The sequence below is a fragment of the Miniopterus natalensis genome, chromosome 11 (assembly GCF_054644295.1).
Source record: "Miniopterus natalensis isolate mMinNat1 chromosome 11, mMinNat1.hap1, whole genome shotgun sequence".
Classification (NCBI taxonomy): domain Eukaryota; kingdom Metazoa; phylum Chordata; class Mammalia; order Chiroptera; family Miniopteridae; genus Miniopterus; species Miniopterus natalensis.
In genome coordinates, this window is record NC_142091.1 from 66,518,305 (window position 1) to 66,540,220 (window position 21,916).

Here is a 21,916-nt window from a genome sequence, read left to right on the forward strand (position 1 = left end):
GGAGGCCATTCATCCTGGGCTCACGGTGCATCTGCAGGAGGGGCTGTTCCACCAGTTCTGATCATTGCTCAGCCCTGCATCGGCCCTGTGTCATCAGCCTTTTGCCCCAGTGTTAAGCTAACAGGACTCTTTAAGGTTTTTAATCCTAAAAGATTTAATTGGAGGAAAGGAGGGAACAGATCAGGCTGGAGGTAGGTGGAGACGAGTGGGGAGATCTGACTCTACTTAAAGAATTATACACTCCAGGAGCCGGGTTGGGGAAATTTGAACATGGATCAGACATGGATTACTGGCAGGAGCGGGACCCCATCTAAAGACACTGAAATCCGCTAATTCCTTCCCCTTCCCCCCAGCCTCCCCACATACACCTTTTATTTTAACTCCTCTCAGCAAAGGAGACAAGTCTACAAGTCTGGTCTGGCCTCCACTCTCTGGGCTGACCTCTGGCCAAACCAGCTGTCCCTGCTGTCTTCAAGCAGTGCCCCAAGGGCTCCTCAGGGTGAGGGGTGAGGGGTCCCACCTGTCTCTAAACTGGGCAGCCTGACTTTTGCTTTCAAACTAATTCTGCACATAGTTTCTCATGAAGAAGGAATGCTGAACCCTGCACCCTGACACTGCCCTCCCCCTTCATTTCACAGATCAGGAAACCAAGGTCCAGAGAAGCCAGGGTCTTGTTCCAGGCATGTGGCAGAGCTGGAACCAGAATCCAGTCCTAAGGTCACTGCAACACACTATCTCAATTTCGTTAGCCCTGTGGCAACACCAACACCATAATAATATCTTTCAGCTGATACTGGGAGAGAGCTACAGTGGCTCTTACTGTCCCCATTCTGGAGATGAGGCCGCTGGGCTCAGAGCAGTGAGGCTCTTGCATGAGGCAGGGGGTGTCGGAGCAGGGCTTGAACCTAGCACCACCCCAATCCCCCCACCCCTGCCCGGGGTTCCAGAGCCTCCGCCCTTCAGCCCTGCGTTTACTGCCAGGAACCAACCGCCTGCGGCTTCCATTTACTTCTCTGCAAAACTAACCGCCTCATTCCCGTCCACACTAATTTACACTCCAGGTCCACGTCAAAGGAATATAAAAATTCTTGGAAACATCAAAAGCGCTATAAAAATGCATGACTAATGCCATTATAAAATGTGGACAAATTGTTTGGTTAGGGGCTTTTTTTTTTTTTAAATGCTGTAAAAAATCTGCCAGGGAAAAAGGGTCTTTGCGCTAAAAATATATAAAGCATTATGGGTTGGAGACACTGTTGATTCAAAACTTTATTTCTGGGACATTTTCTGGGCTAAGCACTAGGTGCTCCAGTCCTTTGAGGACTGCCAAGAGATAAAGCAGCAGTGACCTCCCAGTGAAAAAAGTGCCAGATGAAGGGATGCTCTGGAGGCCTACAGGGGGCCTGAGGGGCCTGCCCCAGTATGCAGGCCAAGAGGGCAGGCTCTGGTCTAGATTGTTTTGGATTCAAATCCTGGCTCTTCACTTACTAGCTGTGTGTCCTTGGGCCGTTTTCTTGACCTCTCTGTGCCTGAGTTTTCTCTTCTTTAAAATGGGAATTATACAAGACAATAATCATGTCCTACCTCAAAGGATTTCTATAAGTATTTTATGAGCCAAGGACTCTTCGGAATGGAGCCTGTAGAGTCTTCCTGGGAATATTGTTTTTCAATGCATACAATAAAAATACATAGGAATGCAAAGTGTACTAATTATATTAAAAATAGTATGAAAATATTAAGTACACAAATTTATAATTTAGCAATATACGTGCTTCTTTATTAAGGCATTAAATAATAAGATCTGGCAGCAGGTCTAATAAGCACCATAATTTCGAAGTGGTGATAGGCGTAAGTGATCTTTCAGGGCATCTGCAATTACGTGATGTGATAGGAATTTACCTGTTATTTCTATTGGAGACATACAACTGAAGGAAATGCTCCGTTTCAGTAGAGATCAGTGAACACAGAGATGTCATTTTTCCCTTTCAAGGTCTCTGACCTTCTGAATTCTATCCAGAGGACCCACTGGGGCTCCCTGGACCCAGGTGGCCAAGCCAAAATTCAAATCTCAACTCCACCATCCACCAGGTGTCACCTTGGAAGAGATTCTTGCCTTTGCTGTATCTCAATTTCCTCATCTGTAAGATGGAAATAATAGTCCTGGCCTCTTAAGACCATGGTAACAATTCAAAGGGAGCTGCAGCAAGGTGTGTTTCTCACTGTAAATGCCATCAGGTTGGGAAACCAGTGAGCCACTTCGAGGCAACATAGCCTGGAGATTCAGAGCACAGGCTATGGTGCAAAACCACTCGAGTTTGAATCCAGCCCTGCCACTAACCTGCTGTATAACTATGCGTGTTGCTCAACCTCTCTGGGCCTCAGTTTCTTCCTCTGTAGAATGGGAAAAATAATAGCACAACCTCACTGTTTTTGCCAAGACTAAATTAATTAATTAATGTATGTAAAACACTTAGAACTGTCCCTGGCGCATTTTAAATGCTCATCTGTTAGCTCCAATATGATTAGGATTGGTAGTTATGGTCTAGTGAGTGAACCCAGCAGCTACTCAGCACCCACACTTTCCTTTCCAACCTCCAGTAATCATCATTAAGGGTCAATGAAAGCAGGTAAAAACAGGGAACAATTTATCTGTTTGAGCAATGGTCACAGATCTAAGATTCAGATGGTTTTTGGAACCGTGGAAGAACCAGCTGTACTGTGCCTGTTGTATGCCACCCATGTTACATTATTTAATCCCCACAATGGTCTTCCCAGAGAGTTACCATTATACCCATTTTACTGATTAACAAATGGAGGTTCATGGAGGCAAGGAGGTTGGCTCAGGTTTGCAGAACCACTGAGCGACAGGGCTGGGATTCAGACCCAAGTCTTTCCTACCCCAGAAGCCTCAGATGCGGGGAATCTTTCCTGCTGAGCCAGAGGGTGGGGTCTGCCCATCTAAAGCCAACCTTCTTGTCCCCCACATCCCCGGTCCAGCCAGGCCAACAGAAGCCAGGATGCTTGCCCTGTGCAAATGAGGAACGTGCGTTTACCTCACAGGTACTGAGCTAGGCTTTCTGTTTGATGCCTCAATTTTTAACGCGTAATGACCCTACTGGAGCAGCAGGGCTCTCCTTCCTCTTGGGCAGTGCAGTCCTCATTAGTTAGGGACATCAGACGGGAGTGCAGCAGCTGCTGCGTATTTTATCCCAGCGTGGCCATCGTGGCACTGGCTCACGTGTCCCAAGGCAGCATCACGAGGACAAGAGCCTGGTTTTCTCCCGCTCCTCTTCTGGGGCAATTGGGGGTGAGAGGGAAGGGTCCTAGAAAATTGAAGGGTGTCCCTGAGTTTTGCAAATCCCAGGTAATTCACTCATTCACTTACCAAATGAAAGTGCAGAGCACCACTGTGTGCTGGGCCCTGGAGATAAAAGAGCGAAGGAGATGCCACTCCTCGGTACCAGAACTCCCATGTGGGGAGAGACACACTTGTACATGTCACTGTGATCGCGACGTAATTGAGGGGTTGCAAAGGGCTATGGGAGCTTAAAGGAGGAAGTGACTAGTTCTCCTTGGGGCGCAGGATGGTCAACAGAATATGATGCGGTGACCCTGTGGGAGTTTCAGAGCCCAGCCCTTGAGAGGTGTGCAACCTCCAGTCTCAATCTCCCGCTGCCCTGAGACCCGTGTAAAGAGCCTGGGCCAGGCTCCTTGAGGGTGAGAGGCCACGTGGGGAGAGAGGGACACACTCCCTTGCCCCAGCCATCTCAGTCCACTCAACCGAATCACCAGACATGAACCCGGGCCTATCTTGTATCTTTGCCCCAAACTGCCATTTGAATGCAGCCGCACCAGAGTGACTCCAGATGACCCCTTGTGGAGCAGCTGCGCCCAGCCCAGATTGCAGAATCATGAGCTAATAAATTGCTGTCACTGCTTTAAGTCACTAAGTTTTTGGGTGGCTTGTCACACAGCAATTGCTACTGAAACAGTTGCCATTTGGAACAAGTCTACGACTGAATTTAGCTCAATGATCTGAACGCCTCCCAGCCGAGTTATTCTGGAAACATCCCTCCATGCGGAGGGCAAGCATGTATAGGCCGGACTCAAATTCCGGGACCCATCGTATAGCAATCACGGGGACAGCTGGGTTCTCCTTTGGAAGCTGGAAGCAAACAGCCTCCCTCCTTGGTTGATCCATTTGTCTTACTGCCATTTCTCTTTCCTTTCTCCTTCCATCACTGACCGTGGAGGCAGCTGCCAAAATAAACTAGGGCAGGCCGCACAGCCAGAAAACACCAACTGCCTGGATGTCTTTGTCTGTTTGTTTCTCTCTAGATAACACACTTTTCTTTTTATTCCTGTAGAATCTTCTCGGTGGGGACCTAGGGTCACCGGCGAGTAAAGACTGTCTCAGAGATACCAGCTGAGCCCTTAATGCATCCCAGGCACGTCACATATATTATTGTGATTATTTATGTATTTTATTGATGACTTCCTACTGTGTGCCAGAGACATTTATATACATTACCTTTAATCCTCACAAAATGCTACAGGAAGCTCATTCCACACAGGGCAATCTGAGGCCCAGAGAGCCAAGTGACTTGTTGGTAGATGGCAAAGCTAAACTTTGGACCCAAGCAGTCCATCTCCAGAGCTGGAGCTATTTCTATGCTACATGCTATTTCCTTTCCCCAAACAGAAAAATCTATCAACTAAGAGTCTAGGCGATGGGGATATTGCCCAGGTCTGATGGGACAGCGACAAGCAGTCTACATTGCAGAGATGACTCTCTTTTCACTGAATTGGTTACCAAAGGGCCCTGACTTTTACACTGCAGCAGAGAATTTGGTGGAGCCCACATCTCTCCACCCTTCTCACCACCAACCCTCAGCTCTCACACAAGCATTTCAGGAGGGGCCTGGCACTTCTGTCTTGACCACGGCCCATGGCAGGAAGGATCTGGAAGAAGTGTGTCAAAGGCAGCCCACCTGGGACAGACCTGAGCAGAAACCCCACTTCCCAGGTCTGGGAGAGGAGCGCAGAGCTTTCTAAAGAGCCGGGGCCACAAGGACCACCTCTCCTTGCCACGTGCGAGGGGCCAGGCTCGACACCTGGGCATGTCACTGCCTCAGGCTGAATCACCCCATGACAGACCAAGTGCAGGCTCTGGGCACCATCAAAGGAGGGGAACACCTACAAAATACATCTTACGTTTAAAAAAATAGAAGGAAATAGACCTCAAGGGGGAACATCAGAACTTTGTTTTACATTTTTATAGGCCTGTTTCTCCTTTAATGACAAGCTGGCATTTTGCTCTTTTTTTACCTTGAAGTGCTTGCTTACTTGTGGATTCTGCTGCCTTATAACTTTGCCCCACCCCCAACCTCTCAGAAAGTCCACCGCCTGGCTCTGCCTCTGCATCATTTACATCATATGCCAACTCCCACATGTGTCTGGGGCAAATGTTAAAGACAGGGACTCTCTGGTCCCTTCCTTTGGAGCTTCTGTTCTCATGCGCAGGGCTCAGGAATCTATATTTTAGCAACCAAGTGATTTTGTGACCCAGCAACTGGAGGCAGTGCCGCTCCTAAGACACTTCGCTTCCACTCTGGGAAAAAGCCTGCCTGGCATCAAATCAAACCGGCAGAGGATCTGAGCAACACTAAGGGGCAAAGAAGAGCGATCCCACTGTGTTAGATTGTTTCAATTAGTTCCGCTGCGCAGTGACTTACTGCCGAAGGTGGCAGATGTGTTTTTCCTAATAAAACCCGTATATGTACAGATTTCCTTTTACCCAGGGCCCTCCCATCTCTGCTCAAGAGTTGTTTTGTTTATAAAATTGTAATCTTGTTCTTTTTCCTTTTGGGGGTGGGAGGCAATAAGGATCTGTTTGCTGAAGGATTGGCGGGGAATGTTTCCCGTTCTCTTTCACTGAAATGATCTCGTAGGCAAACAACAAAAAAATTAAACCTCAGATGCGCATCTGCAGTCGAGGGGTAATGACCCCAGTTTAGGATGAAGGTGATGATCCGTTTCATTGTCTGAAGCCGTGAGCATCTGTCATGTGTGGAAGGTTCGTGTGGGAGCTCCAGAGCTGGGGGAGGGGCCCGCTTCCCCCCACGCCTTCTTCCCTCCTTCCTTCAGTTTGTGCTCTAAGTCTCTCACCAGTGACAGAGGGAGAGGCCATAGGTGGGTGGCATGGAGGCAGTCGGGCATGTCGGCAGGATGGCCCCAGCACCAGGATAGAGGCCGCTCCATTTCTTTGGATCATAAGAAATCCGTACAGACTTAGGCCCTTGCCCGCACTGCTGTGGGCACGGCGTCCTCAGCAGTCCTTCTGCAGAAGGGCTGGGTGTGTGTGGCATAGAGTCCCCTCTATCACTCCTGAAGAGGGGCACTGTGGCCCTCACATCTGGTGGGTGACTGGCGAGCACAGAGCTTGACTCAGAGCAGAGAGAGACAGTGTGGGGTGAGGAAGAGGGCGGTCACTGCCTCAAGGATTTGCTGCGGGAGGTACCCAGTCGGCCATCAGCATCAGCAATCCCTCTCTCGCGTCTAGCCCAGGGGTTGACAACCTTATATCAAGTTTTATTGGAACAGAGTTATGCCCGTTTATTTTTGCATTGTCTGTGGCCACTATTGTGCTAGTCAGGGTCATCTATGTGTCAGGCATTTGGGTGCCTACAAATTAAGTTCTTGTGTACTTAAAAAAAGCAGACAAAAATCCCTGTGGTGGAATCTTTTCCTTAAGGCACAATTTCTACCTCTGGAATGCGGACATGGGTTTAGCTGTGTTGTGGCACCAGACACCCAATGGCTCTCAAAGCCCAAAATATTTACCTCCTGGCTCTTTATGGAAAAAGTTTGTCAACCCCTGGCTTAGACTACAGTGTTAACCCCTGAGTAGTGGGGCAAAGAGAGAGGGGCCCCTGAATGAGAGCAGGCTTGTGTCAGACACAGAGAGAAGAGAAAGGCCTGTCGTCACACAAGAACATCTGGAGCAAAGGCCCTAAGTGACCAGGCACCTGCGTTTCTCACTCACCTCATCTAGGACCTTCTCTTCATTCCTCATTAGGCTCTTTCCCTCTGGTCATTACTCGGCTTCTCAAGCATAACACCTTGTTTCTACCTCAGGGTCTTTGCACTTGCTTTTCCTGCTGCTTGGAACACTCTTTCCTCAGATATCCACATACTCAGCTCTTTCTTGTCTCTCAGAGCTCCCCACAGCTAGGCCTCCCCACAGCTAGGCCTATCCTCAGACCTCCCTCATATATTTTACTTTCACATTTACAACTCCCTAAAAGTTCTGTTTGTTTATTTGTCCCCCACTGGCAGATCAAAAGGTTTAGAGCTGGGAGGGTTGAAGACTTAGTTTATATCTCTACCCCTTATTTCTCTCTGAATGAATGATAAGGAAAAAAGGTAGGGAGGAAACTAGAGATATCAATATCTGTCCCCTCTATGTCACCTATCTGTAGAAGAGTGCTGGAACATATGACACATAATAAATTATTGAGTGAGTGAATGAATGAATGGATAAACACATCCTAAGACAGTGATTAAGACAGTGGCTTGGGCTTTGACATCAGGCCACCTGCATTCAAATTCCAACCATACATTTGGCAGCTGTGTGACCTTGAGCAAGTTACTTGACCACTCTTGGTCTCTTCATCTATAAAAGGAGAGTCCTATCTTTACCTATCAAATGAGGTTGTATAGGGGGGCTTCAATGAGATAATGCATAGAAAGATGTTAAATTCCTATCAGCTATCAAGTTTGAGTTATGGAAAAGGTTAAATAAGTTGGTATGTTTGCCTCAAACACAGTAAACACTCAACAAATGGTGGGACTGTGATTTCTTTTACCCCCAAGATCAGGACTATGGAGGGAGCTTCAGTTCTGGGCAAGACACCAGTCAGCTGAGTGACCTTGGACAAGTCAGTTAACCTCTCTACACCTCCACTCCTGCTCTGAAAGATGGAAGCAATCCCTTTTCCTCACAGAGCTGCTGTGAAAGCAGATGAAGCCATGTGTGTGGCCACGTGTGAGCCCTGGAAGGTGCAGTCAGCTGCCCACAGCATTTGTTCAGGATCTGCCAAGGACAGTGGGCCGTGCTTGAAGGAGCAGACTCCGGGATCCAGCAGACTACATGTCAGCTGTGTGGCCTTAGCCAGCTGGCTTCCTTGGGGCTCTGAGCCTCAGTCTCCTCATCAAGAAAATGGGGGCAATGATAATCATTTTCTAGTGTTACTATGATTATTAGTTGTCACAGGTTTGGCTCCCGGCACAAAACGACATTCATTCCATGGTGTCCAGAGTTTTTTCTACCTTGTGGGACCTTATGTAAGCAAACTGTACCACTTGAGTGCAAATACCACTCAGATATGTCTGTCTTTATCCAGTGTCTGTGTAGCCGTGCCACAAAGATTTACAGCTCTGGTCTAGAGGGGATGTGAATTAGATCCAAGTTTTCCTCACTGTCAGCCCAAACCTCCTTTTTACAGCTAATTTGCTTCATGACCTTGGGCAAGTCACACTCTCTCTGGACCTTAGTTTTCCTCTCTGTAGAAGATTAGTTTTATGTGTCTACTTAGCTGGGCTAGAGTGCACATATATATGATCAAACATTGCTTTGGATGGTTCTGTGAAAATGTCCTGATGAGATTAACATTTAAATCAGTGGACCTTGAGTAAAAGCTGATTGCCCTCCATAATAGCATGGGTGGGCCAATCAGCTAAAGACCTGAATAGAACCCAAGACTGACCTTCCCCAGGGCAAGAGACATTCTGCCAGCACATGGCCTTCAGACTCGAACGGCGACATTGGCTCTGGATCTCCAGTCTGCTGGCCCACCCTGCAGATTTGGGATTTGTCAGCCTCCATTTAAAAAAAACAACTCTCTTTCTCTCTCTCCACATATATGTATGTATGTATACACTTTCTAGATACTTTTATGTACATTCTACATTTGTGTGTGTGTGTGTGTGTGTGTGTATCGGTTCCGTTTCTTTGGCCAACCCTGACTAATACACCCACACTACCCCCAGGATCCCAGAAAAGCCAGTGAGGAGCTAAGAGCTCCATGTGCTGACAGATTCCGGTGCCCAGTGAGCCAACACCGAATACAGTGGACCCTGTGTCTCAGGGTCTGGGGGCCCAGGGGGTGTAAAGTCCTCTTCAGCTTCAGGAAAGGGGCACACAGTGGGGGAGAGGAGCTCAGACACGCCTTTCCTCAGCCTCCCGGAGCCTGGAGGGGCCTGTGGTGCCACCAGGAGCAAGCAGCGTGGGTCTCCCACAGGGCTGAGGGCTGACCGCGCCCTTCTTAGGGCTGCCTTAGCACATTGCACAGACTGGCTTTAAACGGCAGGAATCGATCCTCGCTCAGTTCTGGAGGCCAGCAGCGCAGTCAGGTGTTGGCAGGGCTGGTTCCTTCTGGAGGCTCTGAGGGGGACTCCGTTCTACGGCTCTGTCCCAGCTTCTGGTGGCTGCAGGAAATCCTTGGCTCGTAAACGCATCCCTCTAGTCTCTGCTGGCGTTTTCCCATGGCGCTCTCCCTGCCTGCGTCTCTCCCCTACTTCTTATAAGGACACCAGTTACATTGCATTAGGGGCAACCCGAATCCAGTATGACCTCATCTTAACTAATTACATCTGCAAAACCCCTATTTCCAAAAAAGCTCACATTCTGAGGTTCTGGGTTGGCATGAATGTTGGGGGACACTATTTAACCCAATACACCTGTGTTGGGAGTTTGGGGGCATTTTAACCCCAGGGCAAATGGAACACAATCCTTCACTTTCGACAGCTCCATTTATCCTGCTCCTTCCCGGGCCAGCCTGGGAACCGGCTGGCTTTTTAAAATGCAGCCCGCACTGCGGTGTGGCCCGAGGAGACTGACAATCGGTTGGAGCCTGTGTATCCGCAACATCCCCCTCTTCTGATGTGCATGAAGTTGTTTTTTCTTTATTTTTGGGGTAAAATCACATTAGTAATCCAACTCTAATCAATAACATTTGCAAATATGGCCATTTTTTAAAAGGCCACAGGAAAGCCAGGGTAGCCCCTACACCAGACCTCGGAGGTAGAAACGCCCGGGTGGGACAGGCATGCAGGTCCTGGGACTAGCCCACCGCTCCATTTGTTCACTGATCCTGGGCTTTCAATGAGAGAGTGGAACTAATGGGAGGGAGAGTGGAAAGGTGGATCTGGAATTTTAGAAACCGTTTCCCCCCTGGAGATAAGACGCCACCAGGGGTGCAGAAGGGGCATTTAAATTCCACCTCCTCTTGCCCTGCCCAGCAGGCACTCAGTGCCCAGCCCAGACCCTCTGGGGTCCTGTAAGGGAGGGGAGGGGAGCTGGAATGGAGTGTTGGGCTTCTGTGAGCTTACTTTCCAAAAGCCAGTCCTGTAACCCTTTTTCCGGAGGACGATTCTGCCCTCCAGCTTCCAGAGCCAGAAATTTACATCCTGGCTGGGCTGTGAAGTACCCAGTGGCTAATGGGTCTGGAGGTGGAAGCCCCAGCATCCTTACCTCAGGGTGTAACTTATACCCCAGAGCTCCCTGTGATGCCAGCTGAAGCCGCTCTCCATGGGATATCGGGACCCACCTGAGGGCACATCCTTGCTTGCCTGCTTCTCTTGGGACCACTTTCTTGATAAATTCCTTGCACAGGAATCCTCGAATCAGGTCCGCTTCTGGGGACTCTGGTTTAAGACACCGTCCTCTGAAAGGTCACTTGAACTCCACCACATAGGCAAGGCAGACCTTTCATATCAGTGACAGTGGCAGCCCCCTCTGGAGTGTGATCATCTCTTCCAGATGGCCTCTGCTGTGCCCGAAATCCCACCATCTGAGATTTGTTCCTTTGGAATGGATCCCTCAATCCCCTTAAAATGGAGTTGTTCCTGGGAGATCAGCTTTGTGGCTGGCGCTCATCCTGCTCTTTGAAGTGGGGTTTCCAGGGAAATCAGGAGCCTTTGGCTGCGGCAGCTGCCACGGCCGCCCCAGTCAGCTGGGTTCGTCCGCTGGAGTCCGGCCTGGACAAAATTCAGGAGCAGAGACGGAGCCTTTGCCAAGGCCGGCCTCACTGCAGTGCCCTTCCCGCAGCTCCCGACCCCCCCCCCCCCCAGGGCTTATCTCCGCGCACCAAGGCTGAGCCACTCGGTTTTAAACACTGGTGAGGATTTTGAAAATGATAAGGTGTTATTGTTTTAAGGGTGGTGTTGTTCCAGAGGAGGTTTTATTTTAAATGGGATTCCTGGGATGACAGAGGTGAAGGGATTAAGAATAAAAAAAACCCAACCTCACAGACAGACAACAATGTGGCGATTAACAGAGGGAAGGACAGGAGGGGGAGTAGAAGGGGGTAATGGGGAGGGGGGAGGCATAAATGGTGATGGAAGGGGACTTGACTCGGGATGGGGAACCCACAATACAATATACAGATGATGTATCACAGAATTATCCATCTGTTACTATATATTATTAACCAATGTCACCCCAATACGTTCAGAAAAAAACAAAACAAAACAAAAAGAAATGACTTGGGACCCAAGGGGAAGCTAGAATGGTGGGATTCAAGGCCTGTGACCCCCAGATGAGAGCAGTTTGGAATCCTGCCCTGTACCCTCCAGTCACAGCCAGGCCACCCAAGGCTGCACTTTTGCAGCCTTTGCACCAGTTAGGAAAAGATGCCCCCCTCTGGGAGGATGGATTACAAAGCGCCCCCTCCTGAGTGCAGACACATCTCTAAGGGTACACGGCCTGGGGGTGAATGCAGGTGGATTTCAACCGCATTTACTGCTGCCAGGCAGCCCCTAGGACCCCTGCTAGAAACAGTAATGGTCCGCATTTAGTTTACTCTGTGTCACCACTGTGCTAAATACGTTGCTTGAACTATTATATTTAACCTCACATCAGTCCTACAAGGTAAATACAATTGGCATCATCCCATTTTACAGATGAGGAAGCTGAGGCTCCAAGAAGTGATGTAATCACCTAGTCACACAGTAAACAGCGAAAGGTCCGGGGCTCGAGCTCCTGTAACCGGGTACCACAAGCAATGCCCACTCTGGGGACTTCAGAAGGGAGAAAGGTGGCAAAGCATAATGCAACTTTGTCAGCAAATCAAATTCGCAGAGAGGGGAAAGCATCTTGGCTTCTGGGGGCTGTGCAATGAGGCAGGTGGGCCAGTGGGTGGAGCATTGGCCTGGGGGCCAAGAGGCCCAGGTTAGACTTAAGTCTGCCTTAGTACTAGCCATGTGTCCCTGGCAGTCACTAGACAGTCTGGGCTGCAGCAGCCTCACTGGTGGAAATAGGGTGGAGGAGGCAGATTTTTAGAACCCTAGGATCTCCCATTTAGAATCCTAGGACTGCCATTCCCACAGCCACCCCTAGGAGTGGCTCCAGAGGGGTAGGGAGTGGGCCACTGGGTCCCCCGTGCCTCAGATGTAAGAAGGGCCTGGACTGTGCGCTCCCAACCTTCCTCGGGGCCATTTCCACTCCGACTTGTGTCTCCAGCTGCCGTCCTGAGCAGATCCAACAGAGCCATTTATCAAACACACACAATTAAGGCCACAGTTGGCAAGATCTATTCCAGGAGTGGAGCGGAGCCTGGGGGCTAGGAAGGGAGGGGAGGAGACTGGAAAAGGGTGGGGAGGGAAGGAGCCAAGGGGAGGGATGGAGATGGGGAGGAGTGAGCTCTGAGCTGCACTGAGCCTGACCAAGAAAGGGCCAGAAGAGAATCGAAGCGTGAAACTCACGCCGCACTGTGTGGTGGTTCTGTGCTCCTTACAGGGCAGACCCTGTGAGATTGCTCCCCCGTCCCACAGATGGGGCCCATGATGCACAGAGAGATGGCGTAACCAAACCAAAGTCTGCAGCGAGGGCAGAGCTGGTGTCTAAACCCAGGTGGTCTAGTGTAGGGGATGCACCCTTAACCATGCTGGGGCAACAGGGTATTAAAATAGAAATTCTGACTGAGCACTGGCCTGGGAGACTATAGATGTTAACATCAGAGAGAGTGAGGCCAATAGCTGTGGGAAGATTTTATAAAGACAAATTTTGAGAACTGGTCCCATGATTCTTGGGCTCCTTAGATCACAGGTAAAAGAAGAAGAGGGAGGGGAGTTCAAGGAGATTTCTTAGGAGAGCTGACAGGACTGGTTGAGAAGGTACCTGGCACTCTTGCTGGGCCACCCTGACCTCTCCTTGGTTCTCTCTGAGAGCTGCCTGTCCAGGGCTACAGGCCACTCCTTCCCATCAGTCAGGGAGGGGACCTCTCCTGCAAGGCGCTCTGCCTCCTCACTCTTGGGTGGGCTTGCCCCAGGAACAGGTGAGCATGGGGCTGGAGAGGAGAAACCAGGGCATATAGTGGATGCTGTGGTGTTGCCCAAATCCCCCCCAGGGCCATGACTCATCGCCCAGCTACCAGGAGGGTTGGCTCTGGAAAGATCCACCTCACCAAACATTCCCCACCCCTCGTACCCAGTGACTGGTCCCTGCAGGGATACAAAAGCCCAGCTCCTTCCCCTCAATTCCAGACATCTCTGCAGGGCCCTCCCAGCTTCAGAGCTCCCTGGGGGCTGGTGGAGGCCTCCATTTCCACTGCATCAGAGCTCGACTTCTCCCTCTGCTTAGCTCTGCTCCCTCGCAGGGTTTGCTCCTGAGAGCTCTTCCCATAAGACTCCTGCATGCAGGTGGCCAGCTCAGAGTCTGTTTCCCAAGATAGGGCTTACATGTGTGTTAGTGGGAACACATGTGATTGCCTATGAATGTGGGTGTGTGAGCATATGTATGAGGGCTGTTTGAACACATGTGAGCAGGATTGTGTGTGTGCATGAGTGTGCACACATACGGTGAGTGTGCGCCTGCAGCTCTGCAGAGCCTTGTCGGAGATGTTTGGGGCTACAGGAGGTCCAGCTGCCCAGCTCCTGGGCTTCTCCTCTCCTCTCACTAATTGGCCTGTGTGATGCCAAAAGGAATGACCTTGTCTGCCTTGGTGAGTGGCCACGGAGCCCTGCAGATCTACCCCCTCCCCGTGACCCTCTCTCTTCTGCTGACCTGCCCCTTTATCCGACCACGGACCATCCCCAGCCTTTGAGAAAGTCCCCATGGAAGCCAGAGGCCATGGCCGGACAGAGAAGAGGAGACACTCTGGGCTCTTATGGTCCAGCCTCCCACTTGGACCAGACTGTGCTCCAACTGGTCTCAGCTTGCTCACCCCAGTGATGGGCAGCTCATTCTGGGCAATCACCCAGAGACAAGCCCACCTATCAGAACCTCCTTCCCCTGAGTGACCCCAAATCGGTTGCCCTGTTACTTCCACCCACTGCTCTTGGCTCCTCCCTGCTCCTCAGGTCAACCCCCAAAGTTGTCCGTGCTCAGCCTTCTCTCCTGTCCCTTGCTTCTTGCCCCAAGGTTCCATCATTCCTCACATGAGGACGCTAGGTTCTACTGCCCCCTTTTGGGTCTCCCCTCTGGACACTCTGGGCCTATAAAGAGTGGGGTCCAGATTGAAAACCCCACCACTAGGTGTAGTTGAGCGGAGCAGGAAGCAGGGAGGGCCGTCACTCCCACCACCAGAGCTCCCATTAAGTTAGGAGCCCATGTCTGGGCCCACTGTTTCAGTAGCCATGTCACGTTGTTTGTGCTTTAGGGGGCCAAATAAAAATGAGCAGATCATTTCAGGTGGAGTTCTGCCAAGTTGGCCCCTCCACTACCCTGGGGTTGTTTCTTGGGTCATTGATTTTTTTTTTTTTTTTTTTTATCTGAAAGTGCCTGACTTTATATTGATTACTGTTAAATTTTTTTCTTGTTGATTTTGGACCAGCATTCTGCCTGGGAAGAGAGCTTTGGATTATAAATCAGTTGTATCAAAATAACTTGTGCTTTCAAGGTTTGGATGAACACATCTTTCGTGTTTTCATCCAAGTCTCTGGAATAATTGCTGGAAGTTTGAAGCCAGGGCAATGTTTGCACGGTGAGTCCCCTCACCCAATTCATTCCCCTCCACACAAACTCCATGCATGGATGGGGGCTGTTCAACCACCATAACCTGCCCTTCATCCCCTGATCTGCTTATCTAGTCATCCTATGAAAAGGGGGGAAATGTTTAATCAGGAGAAACTTGACATCGATGAACCCAGGCTGGCCCTTGGACTCTGGCTCGTTCTTTGCCAAGTGCTCCAGGCTTCTGTCTAGTCAGCCAGTTTCGCTGCTTGGGTCATGATCAGAATCTGCTCTTCCACCTCCCCTGCTTTGGGGCAAGCCAAGGCAGCTTTGCCTCTCTCCAGTCTCCTTGCAATTTTCTCATTCACTCTGATTCTTAGACATCCCACAGGATCTTGAAGTCTTTCCTGTATAGGAGAGCTGTATAATTTTTCAATCAAAGGGCATAACTTTGAAAGTGTATTCCTTCTCAATCGCTGTGTAACAAATTACCCTAAACCTTAGCTTAAAACAACAAACGCTGATTATCTCAGTTTCTGTGGGTGAGGCATCTGGGAGTGGCTTAGCTGGGGTGTTCTTGGATTAGGCTCTCACGAAGTTGCATGCAGGATGTTGTCTAGGCCACGGTCACCTGAAGGTTTCCTGGGCTGGAGAATCCATTTCTAAGATGGCTGGCGTGGTTGTTGGCAGGAGGCCTCAGTTTCTCACTATGTGGGCCTCTCTCTAGGACTGCTTGGCTTTCCTCATGACGTGGCAGCAGGCTTTTACCTGGCTGAGTGATCCAAGAAAGAGCCACAAGGGGCCACAATACATTTTGTGACTTTTAACTGTGGCTCGTGGTCACCCAGTTCCTTCATAGTTTCTCAAATGTCTGGACCATGAGCCACAGTTAGAAGCCATCGTGACCATCTTCACATACACATATATAACTGGAAAGGCCCTCAAAACAGTGTTTAACTTTATCATATACATTTGTAGGGGAGGAAAAAGCTTTCCTAGGCCCTCCTAGGATCCTGGCTGGGTCTGAAAATTAAGCTGACAAAGACAGATTAACAAGAGAAAAGCATGCATTTATTTAATACAAGTGTTATGTAGCATGGGAGCCTTCATAAGGAAACGAAGACCCAAAGAAAGTTAGAGCTGTGTATGCTTATGAGGTGTGATGAAGGGTGGACAGCTGTGGGACTATGACAGGCTAAGGAGCATGTCACTATAGTAAACTGCGGGACACTTAGCAAGGTCTGTGTGTTCAGGCTCTTCTTGGTGCCCTTTGTCTTGGAGACGAGGACACTCCTTTTCTCCAGGTATATGGAGGGCATCTCTCACAGGAGGGTTTTACAACCTGACCTGCCTCAGGGAAGAAGGCGGTAGGGGTTCAGTGTGGCTTCCCTACTTGGGCCATTTTCTCAAAAATCTATAGCTTAAAATATGCAATATGCCAAGTGCCATATTTTGGGGAAGTGTGTCTTAAACCCCTTCACATTGAAATCTAAAATATTCCATTCAATTTCATCCTATTTTCTTCTGTTCTACTCTATCTTCTTAAAATAGTGCTCGTAGTCAACTAAATTTATTTCACAGTTCAGTAGTGGTTATCGACTCGGTTTGAGAAAAAAGCCACCATCCGAGTGTGCACTCTGCATAGACTCTGGAGCTGCTCCCATTCGCCATCTGTTCTGGAGCTCTCCATGGGTCTGACCCAAGTTTCTTAAGCTACTGTTTTTTATCCTTTAGACTCCACCTCCCTTGACATGCGCACACTCAGTTGTTAGCTCCATGGAGTCACTGAATCATGAAATGTCAGAGTGAAAGATACTCTGGACCAGGAATGACAAGACTCCTTAACAGTGCCCATGACAGACATTACTAATCAATCACAGCACTGTCCCATTAAACTCTGTCTACTCAGACCTTCCCAATCCAGCATGCCAGAATCCCATTTTTCGTGTGTGAGGCAAAATTTGTTTTACAAACACTTTATTTGAAGCTAAAAAGCAAACTCTGAATCCCAGAGAGATGAAATGGCTTTTCCAAGGTCACACTGCTGGTCCGCGGCCTGGCGGAAATTGGCAGCCTGCTCCCCTACCCGGCCACTGTTCTCTCTGCTGAGCAGAGGGCTTTCTTTGACTTTGCCCATTTATTCGCTCTCTTCTTAAACCCCATTCTCCTGACCAGGATCCAGCAATCTCCACCAGCTCATTCCTCACCCCCACCCATAGACCACCAGGTGGCTCATGAGACCCCAGACCTTTCCAGAGAGACCCTCACCTGGTGCCACCCTGCACAGGGCTACAGCCAAGCTGAACCCAGCTTTGTTTGGGATGCAAATCACAATAGAAAAGAACCTGCTCATCCTCTGGTCCAGCTCGGTCCTTATTTCTTGACCACCCGTTACCACCATGAGGGCCCAGGCTGGGACCCACGTGTTTTCATGTGACTGCTCATCCTGCTGTGAGCAGTTCTGTGCCACCCACTTCCTGGTCACCCTCTGGTGCCAGCCCAGGCATCAGCCTAGCCATAAAGAAATGACCATGGCCGTGGGGACTCACAGACACACTTTGGCCCATGCTGCCTGGAGGGTGCAGTTACTGGGGGAGCGCCCAGAGGTAGAATTGAACACAGAGGAGGGGACCCCTGGTAAGCCAGGTGAGAGTTTTGGAAAATGGAGAGGTTACTCTGCACTACGGGAGCCGCAGAAAGGAAGGCGCAGGGGCACAAGGGAGCTGCGGGTTTAGGGGACTTACAGCCATTTAACATTCTTGGGGAGTCTTGCTGTAAGGTGAGGGGGCGGGTAACAGGCAGTGAGGCTGCTACCCACAGGAGCTCCATCCTAAACGCGGGAGAGAGAGAAAGAGAAAATAAACATATACCAGTGGTGATAGGCACAAAGGAAAAATAAAGCAGGGGAGGGGACAGAGCTGAGCAAAATCTGTTTTATAAACACTTTATTTGAAGCTAAAAAGCAAACTCTATTTTCAGATGGGTGGTCAGGGAAGGCCTCTCTAAGAAGGGGACATTTGAGCAGGGACCTGAGATGTGTAGGAGAGAAGTTGTGGAAAACTGGAGGAAGAACATTCTAGTCAGAGGGAACAGCCAGCAGAAATGCCTCATGTTTACTATTGGGTTCAAGGCCAGCGTTCACACACTGTGCACTTTCTCATCTGACCTCATCTGGTCCACACGACCACCTGGAAGGAAGGCCACAGACCGATCCACTTTTTCCAGGCAAGCACACCGCAGCCCCAGGGGTTAAGTGGCTGATCCTGAGCTACTGAGTGAGTTTGAGGCGGAGAAGGGCTCAACATCCAAGGCTCCAGACACCCAGTCCAGGGGGCTTTTGTGGCTCAGAGTGGCCTCCTCTCTCAATTGTGGCCTTGGGCCCAGCAGAGCTCAAACCAGGACAACTTCCCAGGTTTGCCAGGGGGTGGGAATGCTGGCTCTTCCAGGGGAGCTGGGAATGTCCCCTGTGTTTGGTTCTGGCTCCTCCCCAGGCCAAAGTATTGCAGCCAAAACTGCTCTGTTTCACGGGGCCCTCGTTAGAGTTTGGAGGTCAGCGGGACTGAGGAAAGCCAGGCCAAGCAAGAGCTGCTCATGGTGTCCTGAAGCTCTCAGAGTGAGGTCTGCACACAGACCATGGCCTGCCTCTGGGGACCCAGCTGAACCCAAGGGTCCTCTCTGGGGTTGGGTGGGGTGGCACCTGTGGGTAGCATCTCAATTCAACATTGATCAGGTGTGTGGGTCCTCAGTCTAGAGGGTTCACGGTAAAATATTTTTTCTTTTCTTTTCTTGCTTCTTTTAAAATATCAGGACTGGGGTGGGGTGCAGTGAATGCAATTGAGCGATAGTTTCTGGGGACTCAGGATAGCTGCCCCTGTGTATCCTGCCAAGTAAAATACAATTTAAAGCCTTCATCACCCCCCAACATACCAAGTGGTGAGGCAAGGAAGAGGTTAAGAACTTGGGCTCTGACTTCAGAGAAACTTGAGTTCAATTCCATTCTCTCTTAACTGCTTGATCTCGAGCAAGGAAGCCTCAGCTTTTTGCTCTGTGAAAGGGGGAATCGAGCACCTTTCTCGTGGATCATTAGACGGTGCATGCAGAGCCCTTAGCTCAGGGCTTGGCCTGAGTAGCCAGGGCTCAGGGAGCGCCAGCGGTAAGGTATCTGGGTGCACAGGGCCCCCTCTTAGCCCAGCTATCTGAGTGAAGATCAGATGTCAGCCTCCTTCTCTTGATAGAAAGCAAGAACAGTCAGGGAATCCTGCTTCCCCTCTCGGCCAAGGTGAGTCTCCTGTTGGCTCCAGGTGAGAACGATACATAGTTGTTAGTCCATAAGAGGTCTGTCAGTCAAGCCAGGACGGGCCTGGCTGAGCGAGGCTTTCTCCAGGTTGTTGTTGGTGTCGGTGGCACCCCATTCCATCCCTTTCTGGGGCCTATGCCCAGTTCCTCAGTTACTGTATTGTCTGCTAATGGAGCACAGATTGTTCCCTGGGCTGGAGACTCGCCCTTGACCCAGCAGGAGCCAACAGCTGAGAGACATGTGAGCGCAAGAGGCCAGCCCCCGTGCCTGTGGTTTAGTTTGCGCTGCGGAATTCCCTGTGGGATTAGGCTGAGCAAGGCTCCAGCTGAGACTTGCCCTGCCAATCCCTCTTCCCTCTCTCCCCTTCTTTCCCAATCAATCGTGCACTGAATCCCGACCTCAGGCTCTGCTTCTAGGCAACCAGACTCAAGATACAGGCTTGCCATGACTCTAGTCTCAGAAATGCCCATCATTTCAGAATTTCAGGAAGAGGACTTCCCCTCCCCTGCACGTTACCTATGGACTGGTTCCCATGTCCTCCCCACCTCCCGCTCCCTAGAGGACCCGGCCTCTCCAATCTTCCCCCTCCTCACCATCTTCACCTCTGCTTGATCTACCCCGACCTGCTCCCCACCCAACTCCATAGCCACAACACTCCTTCCCCTCCAGGTAACCCCCAAATGCATGCGGCTGCCATATTTGCCCTCTCCCTGGCTCAGCCCCACTGACTCACCTGCCTGCTAGATGTCTGCACATGGCTGTCTGGCACCTGAAAACACTCTGGCTCTAAAATTGCGCTCACCCCCTCTCCCCAAGCCCAGCTCCTCCTCCTGGCCACCGAATGCTGTAAATTGCACTTCTCTCTTCGCTCTCCAGGCTCAAACTTGGCTGTGTCCTGGTTCTTTCTCTTCCCTGCTCAGCTGCCAACTCTCATGCATCTGTTCCCCTCTCCCTTCTTACAACCAGCCTCTTTCTTTCATCTGCCTTCTGTTTTGAAACAATCTTGGCAGACATTTGCTAAGAACTTACTACAGGCAAGCTACTAAGTTCTTTGTGGTTATGAACTCAATTCCCTGTCATAGTGACCATTGGGTGAATTATTTGTCAACATCATTCCCATTTGATAGATGAGGAAACTGAGGCATAGAAAGGTGAAATAAGTCTCCCCAAGCCTTACAGCTGAAAACGGGTTGTTTTATTCTGATTTCCCAGAAACCAACCCTTACTTACAAGTGCAAGAAGTATATTTGGGCAGTGAGTCCAGGGAACCCCGGTTAGGGGACTAAGGAAGTAAGACAGAGAAGGTGAGGCGACCAGTGAGGAGTGTGTTATCAAACAAGTTACCAATATGAGCACTGGAGCTCGGTCCCTCCGGGGAGCTCTGGGAAACACTTGGGAGCTGGGGTATTGATACCCCAACTCTTTTAGTCCACAGCTGAGAGTTATTCCTGGGGGCATTGAGTCCCTGGCAGGTGGAGTGGGCTCCAGCAGCTGATTTCTCAGCAAAGCAATGCTGGTGCTCAGAGTTGGGAGTCAGGCCAGTGCAATCAAATGTTAGGGCCAAGGGGCCAGGGCAGGGCACCAATAGAGCCCTCTACAGTGGCAGAGCTGGAACCAAATCCAAGCAGTGAGGGTCAAGGGTCCATGCCTTTAACCATAAGCTCTGCCAGTTCGGACATGGTGGCCTGCCTCTCTCAAGCCCATCTCATGTCTTTCTTCCCACTGAGTTTCCCTATCATTGCAAATTTATCCTCCTGCCTTTCCTTTGAGTTAAATCTTCTACTCAAACCCCTTCAGTGGCCCCATCCCCATTGCCAACTGGGTAAAGCCTCATGTGTTTGTGCCACAGCTGTGCGGCTATGGTTAAGCCCCTTGCCCCAGCTGTCAGACTGTTAGATGCTGAATGGCTGAAACCCCACTGTGCACCTGCTATGTGATCCTGAGCAAGTGACTTGATGGGTCCAGGCCTCAGTTTACTCACCCATGAAATGGGGGGAAATAATAATATTTACATCAAAGAATTGCTGTGGGGATTAAATGAAATTACCCATGTAATGGACTGGCACCTAACATGTTCCCACTAAATGGTAACCATTATATTTGGGCAAGAACCTCCCTCTTGGCCAGGCCACACATGCCATGAGAAGGGAAGCGACTCCTAGCCCTCTCTTCGTTCTCCGTGACACTTGGCACAGCTTTTCCACCCAGCTGCTCATGGGTCATATTAAAATGTAAATCCTTCTCCCTGTCAGAGCTGACACGCCCCTCTCTAAGCCCTCCCCTTCCTTCATTTCCTTCTTTTTTTAAAACCGACTCATTTTGCTCCCTAATGTTTATTCCTTATGACATTATATTTATTTCCTTATTCACTTATTGGCTAACTCCCCTGATGGAATTTAAACTCCCTGGTGACAGAGATTCAGGATGTTTGTTCACTGCTGTATGCCTGGTGCCTAGAACATCACAGTAGGCTCTGGAAAAATATTGGTTGAATGAATGAATGAATGAATGAATGAATGGAGCAAATGCCATAAGCGACCTCTCCAGAGAGCCTGTGTTATTTTCTTCAAGCCAAGGCTGCGGACAGTCAAGTGTTACATCTGTTTCCTCACTCGTAGGGATCCTGGCTTGAAGGCGCTCAGCCATGGGGGTTTCTCCTTTGGCTC

The 21,916-nt window shown here is 50.0% G+C and overlaps 1 long non-coding RNA gene across 3 annotated transcripts in view; it reads left to right on the forward strand.

The window, feature by feature from the left end:
* Window positions 1-21,916, forward strand: part of LOC107530333 (uncharacterized) — a 124,573-nt gene that overhangs the window by 57,358 nt on the left and 45,299 nt on the right. The window lies entirely within an intron of this gene.